Source organism: Danio rerio, chromosome 4 (genome assembly GCF_049306965.1).
Source record: "Danio rerio strain Tuebingen ecotype United States chromosome 4, GRCz12tu, whole genome shotgun sequence".
Lineage (NCBI taxonomy): Eukaryota > Metazoa > Chordata > Actinopteri > Cypriniformes > Danionidae > Danio > Danio rerio.
In genome coordinates this window covers 67,041,394-67,054,278 of record NC_133179.1, presented here as the reverse complement: position 1 = coordinate 67,054,278, position 12,885 = coordinate 67,041,394, and the positions used below count along the sequence as shown (strand labels likewise).

Here is a 12,885-nt window from a genome sequence, read left to right as displayed (position 1 = left end):
CATTTTTATATACCTTATACAAATAAATGTGAATTGAACTGAATGAGCTATTGCATAATTAATTACTGTACCGTGTTGTCTCTAATATTACACAACAGGCTAATAGTGTATATGTCTATGCGTCTGCATTTGTATAAATATGTATAATTCTATACCATTGAGAAGACAGACCAAAAAAATGTAAAAATACAGACATTTCAATAAATGCCCAGTTGGAGGTGCTATATGCCAAGTTTTTTGCATATTCATTTATTGTTTTACTTGTAACCCATATGTATTTGTGTGCCTACTACATACTATATATGTGTGTACTATAAACTGTGTGTGTGTGTGTGTGTGTGTGTGTGTGTGTGTGTGTGTGTGTGTATTTTAACATTAAAAATGTTTAACACTAAAGATAATAATATTATGTTTGTGTTATAAATTTATACAAAATAAAGATGCTAATACATAATCATTTAATAATAATGATTTAATAATAATTGTTATTATTATTATTATTATTATTAGTAGTAGTAGTAGTGAAATGAAAATATTTTACAATGCATTTATACATATTGTACTGATTACATTCATTCATTCATTTTCTTGTCAGCTTGGTCCCTTTATTAATCTGGGGTCGCCCCAGCAACCACCAACTTATCCAGCAAGTTTTTACGCAGCGAATGCCCTTCCAGCCACAACCCATCTCTGGGAAACATCCACACACACATTCACACACACACTACAGACAATTTAGCCTACCCAATTTACCTGTACCGCATGTCTGGACTGTGGGGGAAACCGGAGCATACGGAGGAAACCCACGCGAACACAGGGAGAACATGCAAAATCCACACAGAAACACCAATTGAGCCGAGGATCGAACCAGCGACCTTCTTTAATCGCCAATTAATCTATATACCTTATGAAAATGTATAAATATGTACCTATTTATAAATATGTGTGTAAAATATGTCTCTCTCTCTCTACATATATATTTATATATGTATACATATGTATACATATGTACTCATTCATTTTCTTTTCGGCTTATTCCCTTTATTAAACTTTGGTCGCCACAGCGGAATGAACGGCCAACTTCTCCAGCAGATGGTTTACGCAGCTGATGCCCTTCCAACTGCAACCCATCTCTGGGAAACATCCACAGTCATACACTATATACTACTACTACTACTACTAATATTAATAATGATAATAATAATAATAACAATAATACAAGTTATTATAATTTTTATTATTATTATTAATAAGCTTATTGTTGGTATTTTATAAAAAAATAGATATTTTACAAGACGCTTATACATATTGTACTTGTCTATCACAGTAAAATAATACACAAATTAAACACCAGCATTTTCAGGCTAGGTAACACTAGTTAATTTTGACACAGCAGAACAGTTGTTCCAATGTACTCTTGGCACATTTGGTGGCGCTGTATCTCAGTGGTCTTTGAAAGTGCGTTGAAATCTTACTTGGGTCTTGTAAACAATATTCCCATCTATCAGCAAACCCAGAATAATATCAATGTACTCTACCAATTTTAGGTTATGATTCTCTGAACTTGCCATAAATTGCAATACAGCAAGGCAAAAACAGCTATGTACCGTTGCACTCTTGGCGCAATTGCAGGGGTGATAGCGTTCCGGCACCACGCCGGATTTCCGGCGTACTGTGGCTGCGGGGAAAAAAAAAATCAGGTTGATGGATATTGATCTGTCATTTCTCTAGATTCACAGAATTCACTCACTGCTGAAAGCGCCGGATTGGTTTTTATTAAGTGCCATTTTGTGTGCTCGTGAATCATCTTTTGAGTGTAGACGCCATGTAAATAAAAGATTAATTGTGTAATTTAGAGAGCTTTATAAATTATAACGGATCTTTGTGAGATCTCTATGAACTAAGATTAGTGACGCTTTTTAGTGATAATAAGAGGAGCGTGCTTTGCACTTTCCAGGCTATAATCCATTCAGAATTTGTATGAAACTTTCGTTTTCGGCACATATACGCTAATATGTTTTGGGAATGACATCTGCATATTTACGTTGGGTTTATTCTCGAAATAACGGTGAAGCAATAGACGGGACAAAAATATATTTCCCCCTTCTCCTTAGACAACTTAGTGTTTCAGCTATGAAACAGTTCAGTTTTGTATGTAGCCTAATGGCAAAGTGTTTATATTTAGTTTCGTTTTTTATTCAGCTTATTTAGAAAAACGTTTGGAGCATTTTTTTTATTCGTTAAAAATAAGTTTTAACGAACAGCGCCCAGCGGAAGACCATCATTGTCTGTTTGATCAGTTTGCCTTCTCAGATCATCACGACTTGCATAAAATAAAAGATATAAAACAGTTTAAGTATAAAACAATGGTAGCTTAAACGTTAAAGAATGTGTGCTATTAGGCGCATAGTTTGCTTATAAAAAGCTTGCAGGACATCGAGGCGCCAGAGCAATCACTTGCATTTTTTCAGTGGGAGCAATTTAAAGTTGTCCGTCATTTTTGCTCACAAAGTACGAGTAATACATCAAAAAACGTTACAGCGTTTTTATAAAATAAAGAAAACCAAAATTATGCGCTTTCTGTCGTCTGGTTTTTGAACAGGAGCGCTTAACAAAATGAAGCAAAATGTATATGCCTCACAGACATAATAAATATATTTATAGAAAGCTTTAAATTATTACTTAACGAAATAAAACAAATCGAAAACAAAAAAAACTCCTTCATGTAATCCGTAAAGATGAATTTCTCTCTAAAGGCGAGTCCAAGAGGAGATTGTCAGGATCTTTGCGACACTGACTCAGAATAAGTTTATTAATAAATAATTAAGATATGTCCTTACTCTTTCCTCGACACATTCATTGTTATTTGTTTTTGCCGGTGATTGGGGCGAGTTTTAGCTTATTGTGTGCGCTTGAACGCGGATTCAAAGTAGCAGTTTTAACATGGAGTGACACAACATCTGACGTACAGATGACACTGGCACATGCCACTGAGTGTAGTGACACTTCCGGTGGCACGTCCGGTTTTCCACTGTCATGTGTCACTCGCTAGTGGCATGTGTAGTGACCTGTGTCACTCAGAGTGTAGCGCTGCATGTCACTGCAGTGACATCGACACCCGGCGAAGCTTATGACATTAATTAACACGAGCAAAACCATATTTAATCATTACGCGACTTTTAACCTAGTTTATCGCGTCGCAAGTTTATTTGCTGAGCTACTCCACGATGTTTTAATTTAAACGCATTTATTTTATGTATTCGTAGTCATACTTCCGTACGTAATATAGTCATTTGACAGTACATGTCAGTCAAATTTATTGTGGCATGCTTATATATGGGAGGGGTTACACTTATCTGTTGTACTGTATATTATTGCATCCTGGCAGTTCTTTTGTTCCCTACTATATGGACTTCTCTATGTTTTTAATTCATTCATTTATTTTATTATTTAACTTATTTTCATTTTAAGGTATTTTAAATAATATCCTTTAAAAAGTTATAATAAAATGCATGTTGAAAACTCATAACATATATGCATGTAAGATAACAGGTGTCATTTGCCTAATGATTTTTAAAGCAAAGAGACTTATAAGATTAATGTGCTTATAACGTGCTTATACTGACACCTACTGGCACATGTCACAAGATCACTGACACTGGCATGTGTCACTGACATTACTGGCATGTGTCACTAACATTACTGGCATGTGTCTAAAAAGAGCCACTTGACAATAATGATAATCAGGGTTACACATAGGCTGTTAATATATTTGGGCCCAGGGGCCCACAAGTTATGTGTTAAAAGTGCGTTGCATACATAGTACCCCCACCCCTACTCACCTCAGGGGCAAGGAAAAAAAGTTCAGGCTCAGGATTTTTTTCCACTATCAGCCCTGGAAGCTGTGACACGGGGAAGTCTATCAGCTGCCAAATGAAGGACTTCGAAAAGCTTACAGCACCTGGTATTCCCAGGCGGTCTCCCATCCAAGTGTAACAAGTGTACTATATTTATTTATTATTGGACCAGACAATAAAACCAGAAGTTTACAAGGTAAGTACAAGGAGGTGGGGGTGAAACTGAGCAATAACCAAAGACAAACTGAATTTTTTAAATACAAAAATAGTTTTACTTTAGATTGTATGAATTTTTTCCTTTTCGTATTTGTCTTAGTAAACAATACTTACATCAGTAACATAACTATTTATACACAACCCCAGGGTGCACCCACTTTACAATTATTTTAAATCAAACACAAATCACAATAAATGAATTCAAGTTAAAACAAAAGAAACCATAAAATAACACAAATAAATCAGTGTCGTTGTTCACTCTAAAATTGGTGAAATCAGTTCAATTCAGATAAAGTTCTGTTTTTTCCCCGTCAAGAAAATCAGTCCTTAGAGCTGCATTAAAAAATCGCAGTCCAATAAAGGAATTAACTTTTTGGCAATTTCTTACTTTATCCGGTGAAATGAGGATAAATTGAAATATGTGTAGGTCACAATTTTTCAGGTCGACTTAGGAGGCTCGCCATCAATACAAGGAATCCAGTGAAACTGGGAAAATGTCCTCAGAAAAAAAACCTGGCCTGATCACAGACCAGAATTTATAAATAAGTTTAATATGTTCAAAATCATTTCAAAAACATACAAAATATACAACACGTAGAACAAATAAAACACATACACACACATGTATACCATAAAATGAGCTAATATAATGGAATACCTGTCAAACTCACAATGTCTATATCACTCTATGGTCTTCTCACACACACGCGATTGCAAAATGGCGTCAGCGCACTGTAAACGCAATGCAACATGCAGTCTGACTTCAACACACTCTTAAATACACTAACACTTTTGCAGGTACAACTTGATTTAGTACAACTACAATCACTTTTAAACTGTTTGGGAATCTTAACATACTGTATTTTAATCTTTTTGTTCAAGTTTGCTCCTCTATTATTCTGCCAACTGGTCTCGTCTCTGCTCTCTCTCTGTGGCAAGCTGGAAGGGGCGGAGCTAACAACCCGCTCTTACGATTGGTTGTTACTTTACCTCAAACTACATTTGTATACATGAATTTTATTTTGTTTATCATATTTATAAAGACTTGTAGATATAATAATAATAATATGATTATACTTTAACTATTTCACTAGGGTTACATATGTTTCTGCAACTATTGTCGGTAAGATGACTTTCAGTTTTGCCATATGAACGACAGAGCATAAGAACGACAAGAATGGGATTCGATGGACTCGGCCACCTCGTTATGTATGTACTCACTTTCCGGATATGGGCTGGACTATAGGATTTCTGTATGTATTTGCTGCTATTTTCGGTAAAGATGATTTTAAATTTTGCAACAACATCCTTCAAAACGACAAGAGCGTGCGAGTAAAACACCTTCCACGGAAGCACCAGGCTCTTTCAAATGCCAAAGCATTTGAACAACAAGGATGGGATTTGATGGACTCTTCCACCTCGTCATGTATGTACTCACTTTCATGATGGGGGCTGGACTATGGCATATGTTTGTATTTGCAGCTATTTCCGATAAAGTTGACATAAAATTTTGCAACAACATCCTTTAAAAAGCTAAAATAATGAGAATAAACGAAATTCTACAGAAACACCATGATCTCTCGAATGCCGAATCAAATGAGCGACGAGGATGGGTTTCAAACCCACTCATGCAGTGCATAATGGACTAGCAGTCCATCATGTTAACCACACGGCCAACACGTCATGTATTTTCCTTTTTCTCTAGTGGAGGCCGGACTTTGGCACATAATTGTATATGTATGTTTCAGCAACTATTTTCGGTAAGATGACTTTCAGTTTTGCCGTATGAACGAAAGATCAAATGAACGACAAAAATGGGATTCGATGGATTCGGCCACCCCGTCATGTATACACTCACTTTCCTGTTGGGGGCTGGACTATAGCATTTCTGTATGTATTTGCTGCTATTTTCGGTAAAGATGATGTTGAATTTTGCAACAACATCCTTCAAAACGATAAGAGCGTGCGAGTAAAACACATTCCACGGAAGCACCGGCCTCTTTCAAATGCCAGAGCATTTGAACGACAAGGATGGGATTCGATGGACTCTTCCACCTCGTCATGTATGTACTCACTTTCCTGTTGGGGGCTGAAATATGACATTTCTGTATGTATTTGCAGCTATTTTCGGTAAAGATGACGTTAAATTTTGCAACAACATCCTTCAAAACGATAAAAGATTGAGAGTAAAAGAACTTCTACAGAAACACCATGATCTCTCGAATGCCAGAACATATGAGCGACTTGGATGGGATTCGAACCCACGCCTGCAGAACACAATGGATTAGCAGTCCATCGACTTAACCACTCGGCCACCTCGTCACGTACTTTTCTTCTTCTCTGGTGGAGGCCGGACTGTGGCACATAATTGTAAATGTATGTTTCTGCAACTATTTTCGGTAAGATGACTTTCAGTTTTGCTGTATGAACGACAGAGCAAATGAACGACAAAAGTGGGATTCGATGGACTCGGCCACCCCGCCATGTATGTACTCACTTTCCTGTTGGGGGCTGGACTACGGCATTTCAGTATGTATTTGCTGCTATTTTCGGTAAAGATGACATTAAATTTTGCAACAACATCCTTCAAAACGATAAGAGCGTGCGAGTAAAACACCTTCTATAGAAGCACCGGCCTCTTTCGAACGCCAGAGCATTTGAACGACAAGGATGAGATTCGATGGACTCTTCCACCTTGTCATGTATGTACTCACTTTCATGATGGGGGCTGGACTATGGCATATGTTTGTAATTGCAGCTATTTTCGATAAAGTTGACATAAAATTTTGCAACAACATCCTTCAAAACGCTAAAAGAGTGAAAGAACTTCTACAGAAACACCATGATCTCTCAAATACCAGAACATATGAGCAACGAGGATGGGATTCGAACCCACGCGTGCAGAGCACAATGGGTTAGCAGTCCATCGCCTTAACCACTCGGCCATCTCGTCACGTATTTTTCTTTTTCTCTGGTAGAGGCTGGACTGTGGCACATATGTGTATATGTATGGTTCTGCAACTATTTTCGGTAAGATGACTTTCAATTTTGCCGTATGATCGACAGAGCAAATGAACGACAAAAATGGGATTCGATGGACTCGGCCACCCCGTTATGTATGTACTCACTTTCCTGTTGGGGGCTGGACTACGGCATTTCTGTATATATTGGCTGCTATTTTCGGTAAAGATGACGTTAAATTTTGCAACAACATCCTTCAAAACAATAAGAGCGTGCGAGTAAAACATCTTTCACGGATGCACCAACCTCTTTCAAACGCCAGAGCATTCGAACGACAAGGATGGGATTCGATGGACCCTTCCACCTCGTCATGTATGTATTCACTTTCATGATGGGGGCTGGAATATGACATTTCTGTATGTATTTGCTGCTATTTTTGGTAAAGATGAAGTTAAATTTTGCAACAACATCCTTTAAAACGCTAAAATAATGAGAATAAACGAAATTCTACAGAAACACCATGAACTCTCAAATGCCGAATCAAATGAGCACCAGGATGGGTTTCAAACCCACTCATGCAGTGCATAATGGACTAGCAGTCCATCGCGTTAACCACACAGCCAACACGTAATGTATTTTCCTTTTTCTCTAGTGGAGGCCGGACTTTGGCACATAATTGTATATGTATGTTTCAGCAACTATTTTCGGTAAGATGACTTTCAGTTTTGCCGTATGAATGAAAGATCAAATGAACGACAAAAATGGGATTCGATGGACTCGGCCACCCCGTCATGTATGTACTCACTTTCATGATGGGGGCTGGACTATGGCATATGTTTGTATTTGCAGCTATTTTCGATAAAGTTGACATAAAATTTTGCAACAACATCCTTCAAAACGCTAAAAGAGTGAGAACTTCTACAGAAAGACCATGATCTCTTGAATGCCATAACATATGAGCGACAAGGATGGGATTCGAACCCACGCGTGCAGAGCACAATGGATTAGCAGTCCATCGCCTTAACCACTCGGCCACCTCATCATGTTTTTTCTGACTTCTCTGGTGGAGGCCGGACTGTGGCACATAATTGTAAATGTATGTTTGTGCAACTATTTTCGGTAAGATGACTTTCAGTTTTGCCATTTGAACGACAAGAATGGGATTCGATGGACTCGGCCACCTCGTCATGTATATACTCCCTTTCCTGATGGGGGCTGGACTATAGCATTTCTGTATGTATTTGCAGCTCTTTTCGGTAAAGATGGCATGAATTTTTGCAACAACATTCTTTAAAACGTTAAGAGCGTGCGAGTAAAACACCTTTCACAAAAGCACCGGCCTCTTTCAAACGCCAAAGCATTTGAACGACAAGGATGGGATTCGATGGACTTGGCCACTTCGTAATAAAATTTTCCAACAACATCCTTCAAAACGCTAAAAGAGTGAGAGTAAAACAAGTTCCACAGAAGCACCAGTCTCTCTCGAATGCCAGGACATATTAGCGACGAGGATGGGATTTAAAGAGCACAATGGATTAGCAATGCCAGCTGCTGAAGGATTGTCCATCAATATTTCACAAATGTTGAAGATGAGAGCCAATCGGAGCGATTCGGTCCAACATTGTAGCCAATCACGTTGCAGCATCTCAATATTTGCAGCCAATCGCGGACCGTAATTCTCAACATTTTCAACATTTGACCAATCAGAGTCATGGCAATGGTAAAGCAGGGGAAGGAACCGTTCCAAGATTCACCGCTAGGTGTGCAGTCAAACAGGTAAGTCAGATGTCAATCAATTTTCCGAACTAAGCCGAAGGTACACGAAGGAATAACAGGGTCATCTGGAGGCGGGTCAGAGGTCAAAAAAGTTCCTTGACCTTCAGTGATTTTCGACAAACAGCATCATTCGACAGAGCACAGCATCGTTTTGTTTAAAGTTCAGGACTTTTTTTCTGATAGTGATTTCTTAAAAAAGATAAGAAAATCTACATAATTGCACGTATTAATGTTTTAGTGTGTTGTAATTCAAATTTGGATACTTTAATCTAAAACCGTTTAATTTATAGGAGAAAAAATGTCAGAAAAATTCCACAAAGCCATGTCAGACGCTGACTGGATTTCACATCTGAAAAAGTTTGCCAGCACAGGAGTTTGGCCATCAGATGAGGGCAACAGGAACAGGCCAGCTCCTCTGCAAAAAAAGTGGCATGAGATTTATCAAAGGGTGTGTATTTCGTTTACATGATATAATGTTTGTTGAAATTTGCTTAACTTGGTAGGCTTCAGTACATTAAGTACAGTATCTATGTAAAACATGTCATACTTGATTTTAAATAATAACGTGTTTTAAAATGCATGTATTTTGAGATTTACGTCGAATAATTTACTATAGTTTGACCGTTTATGAGATTTTAAAAGGTGGGGGAATGGATTATGAATGTACAATACAGCATGTGGTTTTAAAGCCTGAAATGTTCCTGTCCAGTTCCTCTTTTTTTTTTTTCTTATAGAGGTAAAGTTGGTTTTATATTTGGATATTCAGACATTCTCCTTAGTAATATCATTTCAGAAAAAAATTCTTTGCAAATTCTAAATAGGAAAATCATATTAGCAGACAATGATTAATGATTATCAAAGTACAGCATTGTTCACAGGGAATTAGATAAGTGTTGATATTGTTTTCAAATCATACTTGCATGCTAATTCCGATCGAATATTCAAAGTAATATGGTAAACAATATAGAGACTTCTAAATGAACGAATGTGCGAATATAAAACCAACTTTACTTCTATCTTTTTCTTTTTTGGAGATACAAACTGTACAATTACATATTAGATAAATATTACACACATTCTAGAAACATAGTTAAATTAATTTATACAGCTATTTTGTGCTTTATTAAAGGAGTTATTGAGTTAAATTTAATTATTCTATTTTTCATGATTTTTTTTTCAGATTGAGAAATGCCCATTGCAGTCTCGTGGACAGAGGACCTTGCACTCAAAAAAATGATATGTTGGCTTTAATTAACTTTTTTATGTCAACAGGTTCCACGTAACCGAGTTAAGTTACCTTAAAGAACGAATTTTATATAACTGTTTTAATTTACAGAAAATAACCATATTTTATCAACTGATACAATACTTAGTTCCCAAAAACCTAGTTTAGGTCACAAAACGTAGTCATTCAATGCACTAATGTGTTCATGTATGTATAACTAGCAAACAGATTTTCCCTGTATTTGTAACTACACAGTTACTTTTAAACAAAAGAAGATGCAGCACAACATCAGCTATCCTTAGTTTATATTGGACTTGCACACAGATGCTACTATCCTCCAACACGGTGCACCATAATAGTTTAATTTATTTTATTTCACTTGTTGGTTTCTAAATTTATTCAACATTTTATTTAATTTGTTAATTTTTGTATTTTTTTCTGTTAATATTTCACATTTAATTTTTTAGATTTTTTATTCCATGTTCAATACTGTTTTTTGTTGACCATTGTTAAATAAATATTGCATTTATAAATGACTGGTCCTTGACTTTTAAGTCCCCTTTGTGTCGGTTTCTGTTTGTATTTAACATTTTATTTACATTGTTTATTTATATTGTTAATACTGTATTATTAATAACTAATTTATTATTTTTACATTTTCTACTCTATATTCATTACTGTTCTGTTGACAATTGTTAGATAAATAATGCATTTATAAATAACTGACTACTCCCTGACTTTTAATTCTATACACTGTAGCTCTATGACATTTCTATAGATCATTTGTACATTAAAATACAGAACAATAATAACCATAAGCATAAGAGAGTGTGTGTGTGTGCGTGCGTGCACGTGCATGTGTGTGTGAGAAAGAGAGTGTGTGTAAGAGAGAGCTTATGTGCATGCGTGCCTGTGTGTGAGTGTGTGTGCATGTTTGAAAGAGAGAGCGTGTGTGTGTGAAAGAGAGAGAGCATGTGTGTGTGTTTTCCAGAGATGGGTTGCGGCTGGAAGGGCATCTGCCGTGTAAAAACTTGCTGGATAAGTTGGCGGTTCATCCCGCTGTGGCAACCTCGGACTCTTGGTCCTACATAATCATCACACTGAAGACTAATCATGCGTACAATTCAGGATTAAACGTGAATAAATTATATTTTAAACATTTAATAAAATAACAGTTATTTAAAAATGCAATAACATTTTAGTGAGCAGAATAAGCTTATTATAAAGTATTCCAAACTTTTTACTGTGGCTGTATATTATAGTTATTACTACTATTTGTTGTGCAACATTTATTTATTTATTTTTTTACATGGGTGGAAGCCTTTGTTGAACCCACCTGTTTCTGATGTTTGCTGGGGAGCGATTCTGAATGTCTGGCAACTGTGCAGAGCTAAAAAAAAAAAAAAGATCACTGTATTAAGTAGCTTGAGGGGACATGTGGTACATTGTCCAGTGGCCCCCAGTGCTTCAGCATCTTTGTACATGTTTCCGGTGGAGCTGGTGGTACTGCTGGTGCTGGTTGTGGCCAAATCATGGTGGGAACTATAGTTAAAATTCAGTGGCATCTGAGATAACAGGTGGATATTCTGTTGATGGAGCAGGGGGAAGGAGTGGCTTTGGTGCTGGTCCAGATTCCTCGTCATCTCATCAAAATTAAACGGAAACTTGTTCAAATAGATTATAATCGCATTTGACTTTTTTTTCACTTGAAATGACAATCTTTTTGCTAAATTAAAATAATTCAACCCATTCTTTAAACAGGGTTTTGCTTGTCACCCTAAAGATTTTTACACAAATATTAATGTTATTCCTAAAAACATCACAGTATTGATCAGAGGTTTTCTTTCACACTATTCTGTAATGTTCTCTCTTCCATCTTTATTTTTAGAGATACAAAATGTAATAATAAGTTTTAAATGAATATTCTTATTCAAAGGCTTCATCCTAATCAGCTCAGATCTCATTTATTTTAAAATAATTAAACTCACAGGAATTAGAAAAACAAGAACAAGATACATTTCTTTTTTAATTCTCCCCAAAATTAAAGAACTTCAGTTAAAATGATTAATGATGTGTGTCCATCAAAAGAATTCCTGAGATTAAAAGTTGATAATGAGGAGAACTTGTCAATTTTGTGAAAGTTATTGAAAACACTGAGCATATTTTCTACAACTGCATATACTCATGTACATAACTCATAATACATAATGTCACGCGCAGAATTCCACAGATTTTCTGCAGATTTTTAGCCCATCATTAATTCTATTTAATTTGAGTAAATGTGTGTAAATATATATTTATTCACTTTTTAAATTAATAACAGTAATATTCTATTGACTAATATAAAAATGTTTATCTGATTTATGTACAATGCAGTTTGTACAGTAATATTTTCTGTCTTTTAGTAGAAATATTATACGAGAGACTTGCTTTGTTTACCAGATTAAGTGAATCTAATTGGATTTGCATTTTAAACATTAAATAAAAGTTTAAAAGATAATATTCTTTGTTTCACATATTTAGGATTTAGTTATGATACTCCCAAAATATTTCGGCAGAAATTAACAGATTTTTATCAATATTCTTTGCAGAAATAGCAAAAAACGTCGACAGATTCTGTCTGGCCCTACTCATGACTCATAATACATAGTGCATAATACAGAATGTCTCATGTCAATATCCATGTAAACCCTTTTTACAATAAACAAGTTAAATTTGGTGTAACTAATACAAATTGTACACAGCATTACCTGGTTAACAACCTTTTATGCTTTGCAAAACATTCTTCATTTGTAAATGCAGGTTTTTGGACCTTCTCTTAAAGTGTGACTTTGAGATTATTAGACTCAT

At 36.0% G+C, this 12,885-nt stretch overlaps 2 non-coding genes across 2 annotated transcripts; both read right to left on the bottom strand.

Moving 5' to 3' along the window:
- Positions 1–6,944: 6,944 nt before the first annotated feature.
- On the bottom strand, positions 6,945–7,026 carry trnas-gcu (transfer RNA serine (anticodon GCU)). Its single transcript has one exon. It is a non-coding gene; the product is annotated as a tRNA-Ser (tRNA).
- A 968-nt stretch (positions 7,027–7,994) lies between these two features.
- Positions 7,995–8,076, bottom strand: trnas-gcu (transfer RNA serine (anticodon GCU)). The gene has a single exon. It is a non-coding gene; the product is annotated as a tRNA-Ser (tRNA).
- Between the last annotated feature and the right edge of the window lie 4,809 nt (positions 8,077–12,885).